Source organism: Fukomys damarensis, unplaced genomic scaffold (assembly GCF_012274545.1).
Source record: "Fukomys damarensis isolate Sample0158 unplaced genomic scaffold, DMR_v1.0_HiC HiC_scaffold_24, whole genome shotgun sequence".
Classification (NCBI taxonomy): Eukaryota; Metazoa; Chordata; class Mammalia; order Rodentia; family Bathyergidae; genus Fukomys; species Fukomys damarensis.
Window position 1 is genome coordinate 6,981,861 of NW_022900936.1, and position 10,763 is coordinate 6,992,623.

Consider the following 10,763-nt stretch of genomic DNA (forward strand, 5'->3'; position numbering starts at 1 on the left):
TTTTTTTGTAACAGGGTTTCACTATGTAGCCTAGGCTGGCTTTGAACTCATGCTGATTCTCCTGCCTCTGCCTCCTGAGTGCTGAGATTACAGGCATGTACCACTATGCCTGACCACTAGTCTGCTTTCTGTCTCTACAGGTTTCTTCATTCTGGATTTTCATGAATGGAATCATACAGTATGGGGTCCTTGTGACTGGCTTCTTTCACTTAGCATAATATTTTCAGAGTTTGTCCACGTTGTAACGTACATTAGTACTTTGTTCTTTTTCATGGCTGAGTAATAATCCCTTGCATAGATAAGCCAATATTTGTTACCCTTTTGTTATTCACTTTTATTATCCATTTGTCTGTTGATGGACATTTTGGTGACAAATAACGCTGTTTCATCCCCCAAATATTATTAAATGTACTAATGTTATGGCATTTAGAAAAAATTTTAGTGATTCTGGCATTTGAACCCAGTGGTGCTCTACCATTGAGATGCAACCTAGACCTTTTTGTATTTTGAGACTGTTTTGCCTATAGTCCAAATTGTTCAGGCTGGTCTTGAACTCCAGATCCTACTGCCTCAAGCTTCCTAAGTAGCTCAAGTTACAAACAAGCATCACCATGCTCAGCTAAAAAATTGTATAATATAAAGAAAAATCTGACTGGCTACATTAAAAGGAGGACAATATTGTAGATTTCGTCTTTGCCTCATTGGCCAGTGAACTTGGTGCTCACTGAAACTCCAAGCCCCGCTGCCGTGAACACAGGATCAGGACTTGTAGGGAGCTGTGTGCCCTCCGGGGACAGCTTCGGTCTTTATGCGACTGCGTGGGACACAGGTGCGCGCCACACTTGCGACCCAGTCCTGTCCTCTGCCTGCTGTCTCTGTGGCCCACAGCGTGGATGGCCTGTGAGCGGTGGGGCCGGATGCCGTAAACCGATCTGCAGGGCCCCGGAAGTGGCTCTAAAACTGGGTGGGGGGCGAGGGCGGCAGTGCGCCAGAAGGTGTGAGCTTGGACATCGCTTAAGACTCCCACCTGGTGGGCGGCTGGAGACCCTTGTGTGCGCGAGGCCACGTGGGCTTCTGACACTCGCTCTGTTATGCGGTGTGCTCCGCGGCGGCTACACCCTGATTAAAGAAGGGAAGGAATGATGGCTGCGTGGCTTCCCTCTGATTGCTTTCCTCACTCCCATCCCAGCGACTTCTGTTTCCTTTCTGAGCATTTCTAAAGAGCCGCAGGCTCCTACCGCAGCTGGCGAAGGGCAGGGATTTAATCTAGCTCTCACCGCCTGGGACAGAGCAGCCGCATTCACTAGGAATTTCCTCCAGGGCCCAGACGCTATGTGATCTGATCACGGCCAGCCAGGGAGGCCTCGGGCTGGTCTGGGAACCCCACCTTCTGGGTGCAGCAGATGCTCTTGTCTGTCTCGGGACCTCTTCTCTCCCCGTACAGCATCACCAGCCGCATCACAAACCACCCATCAGCATTTACAGAGTGCATGTGATGGGAGCACCACAGACCCCCAGAGGGCTGCGCGTCTGGCAGCTGCAGGAAAGTGAAAGCAGGAAACTTAGTTCTTATCCCCACCCCATGGCACCATTAGCAGATGCTGGGGTGTGGAAAATCCCCACTGGAGATAGCACAACTCCCTGGCGAGTCCTGTGAAGTGTAAATGTAAGCGTTCAATGGCTGATCCCTTGTATAATGTAATGGGTCAAGAGGCGCATGGTGGAGTACCTGGGCAGTACTAGCTCTGCACACATGCGGAGAGCATTTGTGCTGTTTCCAGTTTAGCATCGTGAGCTGCTCCTTAACATTTCCGCACCAAAAGAAATGAACAAAAAATACCAGTGAGCCGTCCCCGTCGTCCAGTTTCCCCAGAGTTCAAATGCAGTGAACGGGGTTGTAGCCCACAACGTCCAGCGCTACAAACGGTGAGGAACGTGGGTGAGACGCCCGACATGCAGTGTTAGAACTACGTCCAGGGGCACCGAGGGACAGCGCAGAGCGCTGTAGCCCTGTGAGGGTGTCAGGCTGTCATCTGCGAGTCCCTCAGCCTCCATCCGTGGTCACAGGCTTGGGAGGAGAGGAGGGAGGGGCCCAGAGTGACTGTGGAGCGCCCACCCCTCCCTCAGTGTCTTGGCCGAAACCTCCCCTCTTGACCCGACTGGGCCCTGACTGGACCTCCTAAGGACTGCCAGGCTTCAGGAAATCCAAGGATGGGGAAATCGGTGATGGCGGGCAGCAGAGGGAGAATGGGGGCGGCTTCAGGGAAGACCCCTGCAGCTTCCCCACCAAATAAGTGTCGGGGGAGGAAGGGAGCCAGAAGAGGGAAAGACGGTTGGTCAGCTGTGTGCGCGTGTGTGTGCGTGCGTGTGTGCGTGTGCGCACGTGTGCTTGTGTGTGCGCACGCGCCCTGGGGACCTGAGTGCGTGTTTATCCCGACTAACGTATGAGAAAACCAGGCAAACGCTAAAGACTGGATATTTCAGGCTGTCACAGCATTGTTAATGTCCGCTGTTCTTGGGTACAGTGGAGGCTGATAGGGCGCCTATGCATTTTAAGGAAAGAGTTCTTTTTTTTCTTCTTCTTCTTCTTCTTCTTCTTTTTTTGGTACCGGGGAGTGAACTCCAGTCCTTGCGCTTGCAAGGCAGGCCACAGAACCGCTGAGCTAAATCCCGGCCCCAAGAGTTCTTATTTTTTAAGAATACATCCCAAAAGGTGTGATACGTAGGGGAAGAACAAAAAGGGAAAAGAAAAAAATGTGAGAGAATGAAAAGATGAAAATAAAGTGTTTGTAGATGGGGAAGGGAGGAGGGGGTGAAGGGAGGGCAGAGGTAAGGGGAAAAAAATGAGAATCAAGACTTGCCATGTAAAGGTACATGATCCCAACAATGAATGTAACTGTACTGTATCCCTAAATGTACCAATAAACTCAAAAAAAAAAAAAAAGAATACATCCCAAAAGGTGTGATACGTAGGGGAAGAACAAAAAGGGAAAAGAAAAAAATGTGAGAGAATGAAAAGATGAAAATAAAGTGTTTGTAGATGGGGAAGGGAGGAGGGGGTGAAGGGAGGGCAGAGGTAAGGGGAAAAAAATGAGAATCAAGACTTGCCATGTAAAGGTACATGATCCCAACAATGAATGTAACTGTACTGTATCCCTAAATGTACCAATAAACTCAAAAAAAAAAAAAAAAAGAATACATCCCAACCTACTAACAGATTTCTAAAAATACCTGAAAGAGAACGTGTGCCTCAGGGTCCTGTCAGAATCTGTACTCTCTAAGGACAGCGCCCTAGGCCCCCCGCGGGCACACACCCGAGGCTCTGGCTTCTGTGCGGCTCCCTGTGTGCCCAGGCGGCCCGGCAGGTGACAGGAACCTTCCCCTGCTCCACTCCTCTCTGGCCTTCCCCCCAGGACAGTCTCAGCTGCCCCCTCTCTGGCCACCCCCATTTTCTTAATGCTGACTTTACAGGGTTCGAGCTATGGTGTCATTTGCTGGAAGGGTGATGATGTGAGGCCCTCGTTCAAAAGCGGGAAAGAAGTGGCATCAAAGGTACTGACAGTGAAAACTTTTTTCCTTTCTCCTTTATTCTGCAGGCTCTCTCGACTTCTCATGGTTGGTTGGTTTTGGTTGCTTTCTTCATTTGTGTTTTGGTTGTTTGAGACAGGGTCTTGCTGTGCATTCCAGGCTGGGCTTAAATTCACTGGGTAGCTCAGGCTGGCCTTGAACTTGCAGAGACCTTCCTGCCTCGGCCTCCTGAAAGCTGGGATTACAGGTGTGTGCTACCACGCACAGCTTGTTTTGGGGGCACTTAACGTCACTTTCCCTTTGGCACGAGGAGGATTACGTGGCAGACACAGAATGTACAGGTGCCCAAGAGTCCCACTTTGCAGCTTCCCAGCTTCTGGGCTCCCCCACTTCTGTGCCCTCAGCCACAGGGACAGGTGGCCTCCAAAGGACTGTGATGGCTGCACAGGGCACAGTACAGCCTTGATCCCTGCGTCACACAGGGGACAGGGGACAGGGGACAGCTAGCCAGCTGCCAGAGGAACCTGCTAAGCCTGTCTGCAAGGGACTGTCAGTTACTTCACCCTTCACAGCCCACCCCGCCTCTTTTCATTGATTTATTTGTTGCCTTACTGCACTGGCTCTCAGCCCCAGCAGTCCTGGGTAGAAGTGACAAGAGGAGACATCCTTTCCTGGTCTCCAGGGGAAAGACTTCAACGTTTCACCCTTTGGTTTGATTTTTGTCAACGGCTCTGCATCCCCTTAAGTAGGTTCCTCCTACTCCAGTGTCTTCTGGCTTCTGTTATTCCTCTTGGAAAGTCGGTTGTCAGTCTAATTCTTGCCCCTTTGAATGATTTTTGTTTGTGCGTTTGCTTGCTTTTTTTCTTGGTAGGGATTGAGCCCAGCGCCTTCACACTGAGCTACATCATCAGGCCCTGTAGTTTCTTATTTTGAGACAGAGTCTGGCTAAATTAGTCAGGCTGGGCTCAAACTTGCAGTCTTCCTGCCTCAGCCTCCCAGAGAGCTGGGGTTCCAGGCATGTAGACTGTGTCTTTTCGTAACGTGAGCTGCTTCCTAGATTTCGGGATGGGGGTGGGGGTGGGTACAGCTTGCTGATTACAGTTAATCCCGTTGCATTGTTAAGTTTTGGCCTAGAGTAGGTATTCAGTGTCCTTGCTGTCACATGTGGAAGCTAATTGTAGTGATGTGTGTGCTAATTTGATCGTGGTAATCATTTCACAGTGTATACATCAATCATTATGTTATACATCTCAATATATATATATAGATTATATTGATTATATATATTATATATATATATAATTTTTAAAGAAAAGGTTTGCATTGCCCCTGGTTTTCTTTTTTCCCCTAGTATTAGGGGTGGGATTCAGAGGACTTTCCTCCTTCCCGCCTCCCATCCTCCCTTTCTTTTTTGACTGGGTCTTGCTAGGTTTTCCAGGATGGCCTCAAACTTGGGGTCCTCCTGCCTCAGCCTCCCAAGTGGCTCGGATTATAGATGTGGGTGACCACGCCTAGTTTGGTCTCGGTTTTCATCAGTTCTACTGATTTGCCTGGAAAGAATTCATCTTTGGGAAGCACTGGAAATTGAATGCAGGCCCTTGGCGAGCTCCAGACAAGCATTCCAGCAGTGAGCTGCACCCTCAGCTAAATTACCCTCTCGGAGTTGCAAGCACCTCGATTGGGGGTTTGGTGTCTTGTCATTTTGGGAAGTTTTTCAGTTTAGCATTTCTTTGAATATTGCCTTCCCCACCTCTGTGTCCCCTCCACCCTGATTATACCTGTGTTAAATCTTATGCTGGGTTGTTCTCCGGTGTTTCTCACCCTGAGAAGAGACTCAGCCTGGGGCATGGTCCCTCTAGGGGTTCAGTTGAAAGCCTGGGAGTTTCCAGGCTTCTCCTCTGCCTGGGGCTCAGTTCTGATTTCTGCACCTTCAGGGGCACCATGAAACTTCCGTTACTCTCCCAGGGCTGACTTTGACGCAAATGACCAGGCCCTAGGTCAGGCTGTTCTCTTCTGCTGGAAGGAAGAGGAACTGGCTCTCACAGCTCTCGGGGGAGGAAGTCCTGGTCTGGAGCTGTGGAGCTCCCTCTGCGGCCTCAGGGAGAGTCCTTCCTTGGTCTTCCCAAGCTGAGCTGCAGTGTGCCCTGAACTCTGCCTCCACCATTCCACGACCTTCCTGTCCGTGTGTCCCTGTGTCCCTTCCTCCTACAAGAACACCTGTCCTGGGCTTCGGAGAACTCTTGACATCCAGGATGTCTTCCTCTCAACTGTATTTACTCGCCCCCAGGGAGGATCGATCACTCTCCCCACTCTGAGGCTCTGGGAAGACTTGAGTCTTTCGCAGGCCCTGTTCAACTCACAAGACTCCTGAAAGCTCTGCTCTGATTGCCCCCGTTCTTATAGCAACCCTTTTTTTTGTTTTACAGCTCAGGATGGGAAATACCTCAAGCAAAATCCACTGATAATCCGAAGTTCCTCACCACATTTCTTCCCCATCCCTAGGATGTTTGCCCTTCAAAACTGGGTACTGTGCTGGCTGCCTTGCTAAATCTATTTCTTTTTTTTCTTCCCGGCCTAGCCAGGCAGAGTGACGATTGCTTTGCGTGCCTGACTATGGCCTGGGCTTCAAGTTGGCAAAGGCCCCGGTAGGAGAAGCACCGGGGTCCCCTTCACCCCAGGGCGTGTCCAGCACAGAGCCCGGGACAGCCTGACACACAGCTGTGGGTTTCCAGCCTTCGGAGTCGTCCTTAGCACACAGTTCGCTCTGGTTTTTCTTCCCAGATAGAACCGGAAGTCACAGGTGGCACTTCTGTTCTTCTAGGCTCAGCCTGCAGTCCGCGGGGGCCTGGCTCAGGTGCTCCGGCCTCCAGCCTCGGGAGCCCAGCGCTGACTCCCCGCCTGCCTCCTCCCGGTGCGCAGGAAGAGAGGGACCCAAATGGCTGCCTGGAGCAGGGAAACTTCTGAGGTGCGGAGAAAGAAGCGGCGCCACAGGACTCGGAAGGTGGTCGCCTCCTTCGGGTATAGGGGCCATAGCCACGTCTCAAGTCAGCCACACGGCACCGCGCTCCTGCGGAGACCGAGTGGGCGGGGCCGTGTCACCGCGCGTGTCCCAGTGAGCTTGCTTAGAAAGCGGTGGGGACGCTCACGGTGTGCCTTCCGCTGGCCTCGAAGTCTGTGACACGGGGCTCTTGCTGGTCTGCTTCGCACAGTGGGGAGGTCAGGCCAAGGGAAGTTAGCGGACCTCCGCGTTATCTCCGGGTGGGTGCTCTCCAGCCTCTCTGTTGTGTTGCCTTTCAGTAAAGCCACGTTTTTTTAGCCATCCGATGCAAACCGTGAGGAGGTGGACTCTTAATGAAATGAATGCTCCTGCTTGGAGCTTTTCACACCATTTCTAACTCAGAGAAGCATTGCAAGGACGGGACAAGGAACTCTCGGAGACCCTTCGCCTGCTGTGGATTCACGAGTTGTTTACATCTCTTCCCATAGGATTATTTACTTTCTCTGATTCACTTGAAAATAAATTGGAGTCATCGTGCCCTCTTTGCCCCGCATTCTGCAGTACACATTTCCTAGAAACGAAGATACTCTTTTGACCTCAGTGTAATCATTAAAAGTAGGAAACCTGCTGTTGAAACACGACAGTTGTCTAACCTGCCACTTCCGCTCAGAGTCCACCAGTTTTCTCAGCAGCACCGTCTGTAAGCGCCCTCCCGGTTCTGCTTCCCTGGAGCTGCGCTGCTGGTTACTTTTTGGCCTGGAGCAGCTCCTCCAGCTTCTAGCTCAAGCTCCCCAGGATTAGTTCCAGCCCAGGCCGGAGAACTGCGATCTCAGCGCCTCTATGAGACGGTGCGGGGTTCTCATCTGCACCATCCCAGTTGCTGCTGGGTTTGGTCCCTTGAGGAAGGCGGTGCCTGTGAGGGTCCCTTCCTGTAAACTCGCTCCTGTTCACTTTGCAATCGGTGTAAGTATTTTTGTGGAAACTTTGAGACTCATTAAACATCGTTCCTATCCAACCCTAGAGAAGCCCGTGGGTCTGTGATTCTCCCCCTCTCACTGTCTCTGTCTCCCTCCTTCCCTCTTTTCCTCCCTCCCTCCCTTCCCTCCCTTTGTATCACTGGGTTTACTTCCCATATGGTGGAGCCAGTCTTCGTGAACTTCCTCCGAAGGGAAGCCTGTGGGGACAAAAGTATAAGGTTCTCCATAATGGTGTCTTCATCCTCCCCTCTTCTGGGATTGCTACTTGGATTGATTTTTGCAATCCTAGGTGGGAAATCGTGTTTGCGGCTTTTGTTTTACTGTCTTCTAGTGTCCTGTGTTGCTTTTGAAAAGCTTCCGTCATTCCAACTTGCGAAAGGGTGAGACTTTTTTTTTCTCCTCTGAAAGATTTGAATGTTTGTTTTAAAAAGGTATTTGGTGGGAAGCCCGTCTCTCATTTTGGTACATTTTGGTACTGGGCACTTTCTGGCCTGTTTAACCTGGAAAAGCTTGCTTCTCGGTGGTTGCAGTTGTGGGGTCTTTTTCCTTTAATAATTTCTTCCCTAAATAAAATATGGTGTATATGCATAATAGAGTACTACTCAGCCATAAAGAAGACTATTTGAGTCATTTGTGGGAAAATGGATGCACCTGGAGACCATAGGTTGAACATTGTCTAGGTTCTTTTATACAATATGAGAAATTCAAAGTCTAAATAATTTAGAGAAAAAGAAAAGACAGGTGATGGAAGGGCTGGGGACTTAGCTCAGTGGCACTGCACCTGCCTCAAAAGAACAAGGTCCTGAGTTCAACCCCCATCCCCCCCCACAAAGAGATGCTAGGAAACCGGGAGGGAGACCTTTTGGAGATGAAAAGAGTATCTAGAGTTGGGGGAGACAGAGGGAAGGGAAATAAAAAGAGTAAGAGAAGATACATATATTGTCCCAGCTCCCCATTGATGAATGTATTCAACTTTGTATCACAGTTGTGTATTAATAAAAAAATTAAAAATTAGTTTTTCTTCTCCATATTATTAGTTTCCTCTGGGCCTCTTGTTCTTGGATATTGACTTCCATATTGACTTTTCTAGAATAATTTTTGAACCTGTTTTCCAACTAGACTGTCAGATTTCCACTTTAGCTAATGCGTTGTTACTTCGTAAGGGCTCCTGCTTGCTCTTTGATTTTGTTCCTTTTCCTATTATTCTATTCTTGTTTTATGTGTGCATTGTATTCTCTTAGAGAAGTTTTCCTCTGCTGCCAATGTTTCTTTTTCTCCTGTTTTTTTCTGCCTATCTTGTTAGAGACCACCTCATGTTAGAATACCATCTAGTATCTCTCATTTGAGTAAGGCACAGAGCAAAGGGTATAATAAAGGATGGATAGGAGGAGACCAGGGCATAGATCTCATACAAATGGGGAGGGGTCGGGGAGACTGAGGGCAAGGCAAGAGGGGGAAGCGAACAGGAAATAGAATAAAGATATTGCGTGTACAGGATCATAATAACTTCAATCAATGTAAACATTACATGTCATAGACACGAGATAAGATTAATGATATAAGCAAGAATGAAAATGGGAAAAAGGCATTTGGAGGAGGGAGGGAAGGGGAAAGGGATTAAAAAAGACAACCAGACCGTATGATGCATTTGTACCCTTTTCCCGCAGTGCCTGTACACTGTGTGTACTGCGAACCTGCACTAACAAAAAAGAACGCTAGAAAAGGTCTATATAATGTGATGGGAGAGGATGATGTCTGACAGAGGATACAACAAACAAAAAACCAGAACAGAGAACAAAACAAACACATGAAAAGGAGGGAGACCCTGGCCAAGTAGGGGAAGGAGGCGGGGTACGAGGTCTGTGGGGTCCCGAAGGACCTGAGGTACTGGCTGCTCTGGGGTGACGGGGAGGTCACTGGGGTTGACTGGGGGCTTCAGTTACTGGTATCTGTAAGTCTGTTGGGGACAATAGTTTCTCAGGGGACACAGCCTCCAGTTTCTTCCCCAGGGAAAAGGCACCCCACCGCCGGGGAGGCTGGCTGGGAAACAGCCATCGCTTCACCCTGCTCCTTGGACAGCGTCCTGCCCTCGCCCACACGGGGCCGGCTGTCTAGTCCTGGGCCTCTGGAGACGGAGGCTTTTGAGAGAAAATCGTATTGACAGAGAAAGTTTGCCTTCCCAAGCTCTGCCAAGACGTTCACAGGTCAGGAGGAACAGATCATCAAATAAAGTGCAGAGGAGTTTGAAGGAGAAATAAATCCACAGCACTGCCAAGGCGGAGGGCTTCTGAGCCTGCGCTTGGCAGAGAAACAGCAAATATATCACATGACTGTCGTATCCACAAGGTCAGGACAGATCTTCCAAGAGCCGCACTGTGAAAGCGGGGACTTAGTAATTATAGGAAAGATACGTAGTTTCCTTTATTTTGGTCTCTTCACTGTGTGGCTTATTTTCTTCAGGAATGGTGTGCTCTCCTTCCCTTTCATGATTTTATTTTATTTCATTTTATTTTCCCTTTCTTCCCCCCCCCCTTCTTTTCTTTCCTTTCTTTCTTTTGCTGAGGATTGAACCGAGGGCCTCGGCCATGCTAGGCAATCATCGTATGCAGGTTTTTTTCTCACTAGTATGTCCGTGGTTGCCATAAATGAAGACCCACTTTGCCTCTATAGTTCCACCTAGTGGTCGAGGCTCGGACCCGAAGGCACATATTTAACCATGAATGTTTTTTAAATGTTGATTTGATTCAGTATTTACTAATCTGATGCTTTGTTTTATTTGATCGATTTTATTTATGTTGCTGTACAAAGAGGTGTTAATCATTATTAATATTAGCAATAAACCACTCCTGTGTCTGGTGTGAGAAATAGGATTTGCCTTTTCTGTCAAAGCACAAAGCCAAAACAATTCTATTTTGGATTTAAATGACTTGGATGTATACTTACTCCTCCTACCCTCAGTTAATACCCTGAGCTCCAAAAAAATGACTGTGTACCTTTTCCCAAAACAGAGCCAGTTTCCAAGATAAAAACCAAGGACTTTGCACTCCAAACCACATACCTCTTCTCTAACTTCCTCCGCTACACCACAGCCCCTTGCAACAATCACATTAGGGCGCCTTGTTGAGGTTTCTTGATGCCTTAAGTGCTTTATGATCTGCACGGACAGTTTGAATCTGGGGCCCAATTCCCAAAGTGGTTAACAAAATGAGTCCTGTGATCCTAAGACACCGGTTAACTTTTGTTTGGAGAAGCAGTGAAGC

General features: G+C 49.0%; 1 long non-coding RNA gene across 2 annotated transcripts in view; it reads left to right on the forward strand.

Moving 5' to 3' along the window:
• The window catches only part of LOC104870799, a 12,811-nt gene extending 4,823 nt beyond the window's left edge, over nucleotides 1-7,988 (forward strand). Inside the window, exons 3-4 of one of the 2 annotated variants that reach the window (XR_782636.2) lie at nucleotides 3,472-3,552; nucleotides 5,955-7,988. This is a non-coding gene — a long non-coding RNA (uncharacterized LOC104870799). The remainder of the gene's footprint in view (nucleotides 1-3,471; nucleotides 3,553-5,954) is intronic. The other variant, XR_782635.2, reaches the window with a different exon arrangement.
• Nucleotides 7,989-10,763: the final 2,775 nt, after the last annotated feature.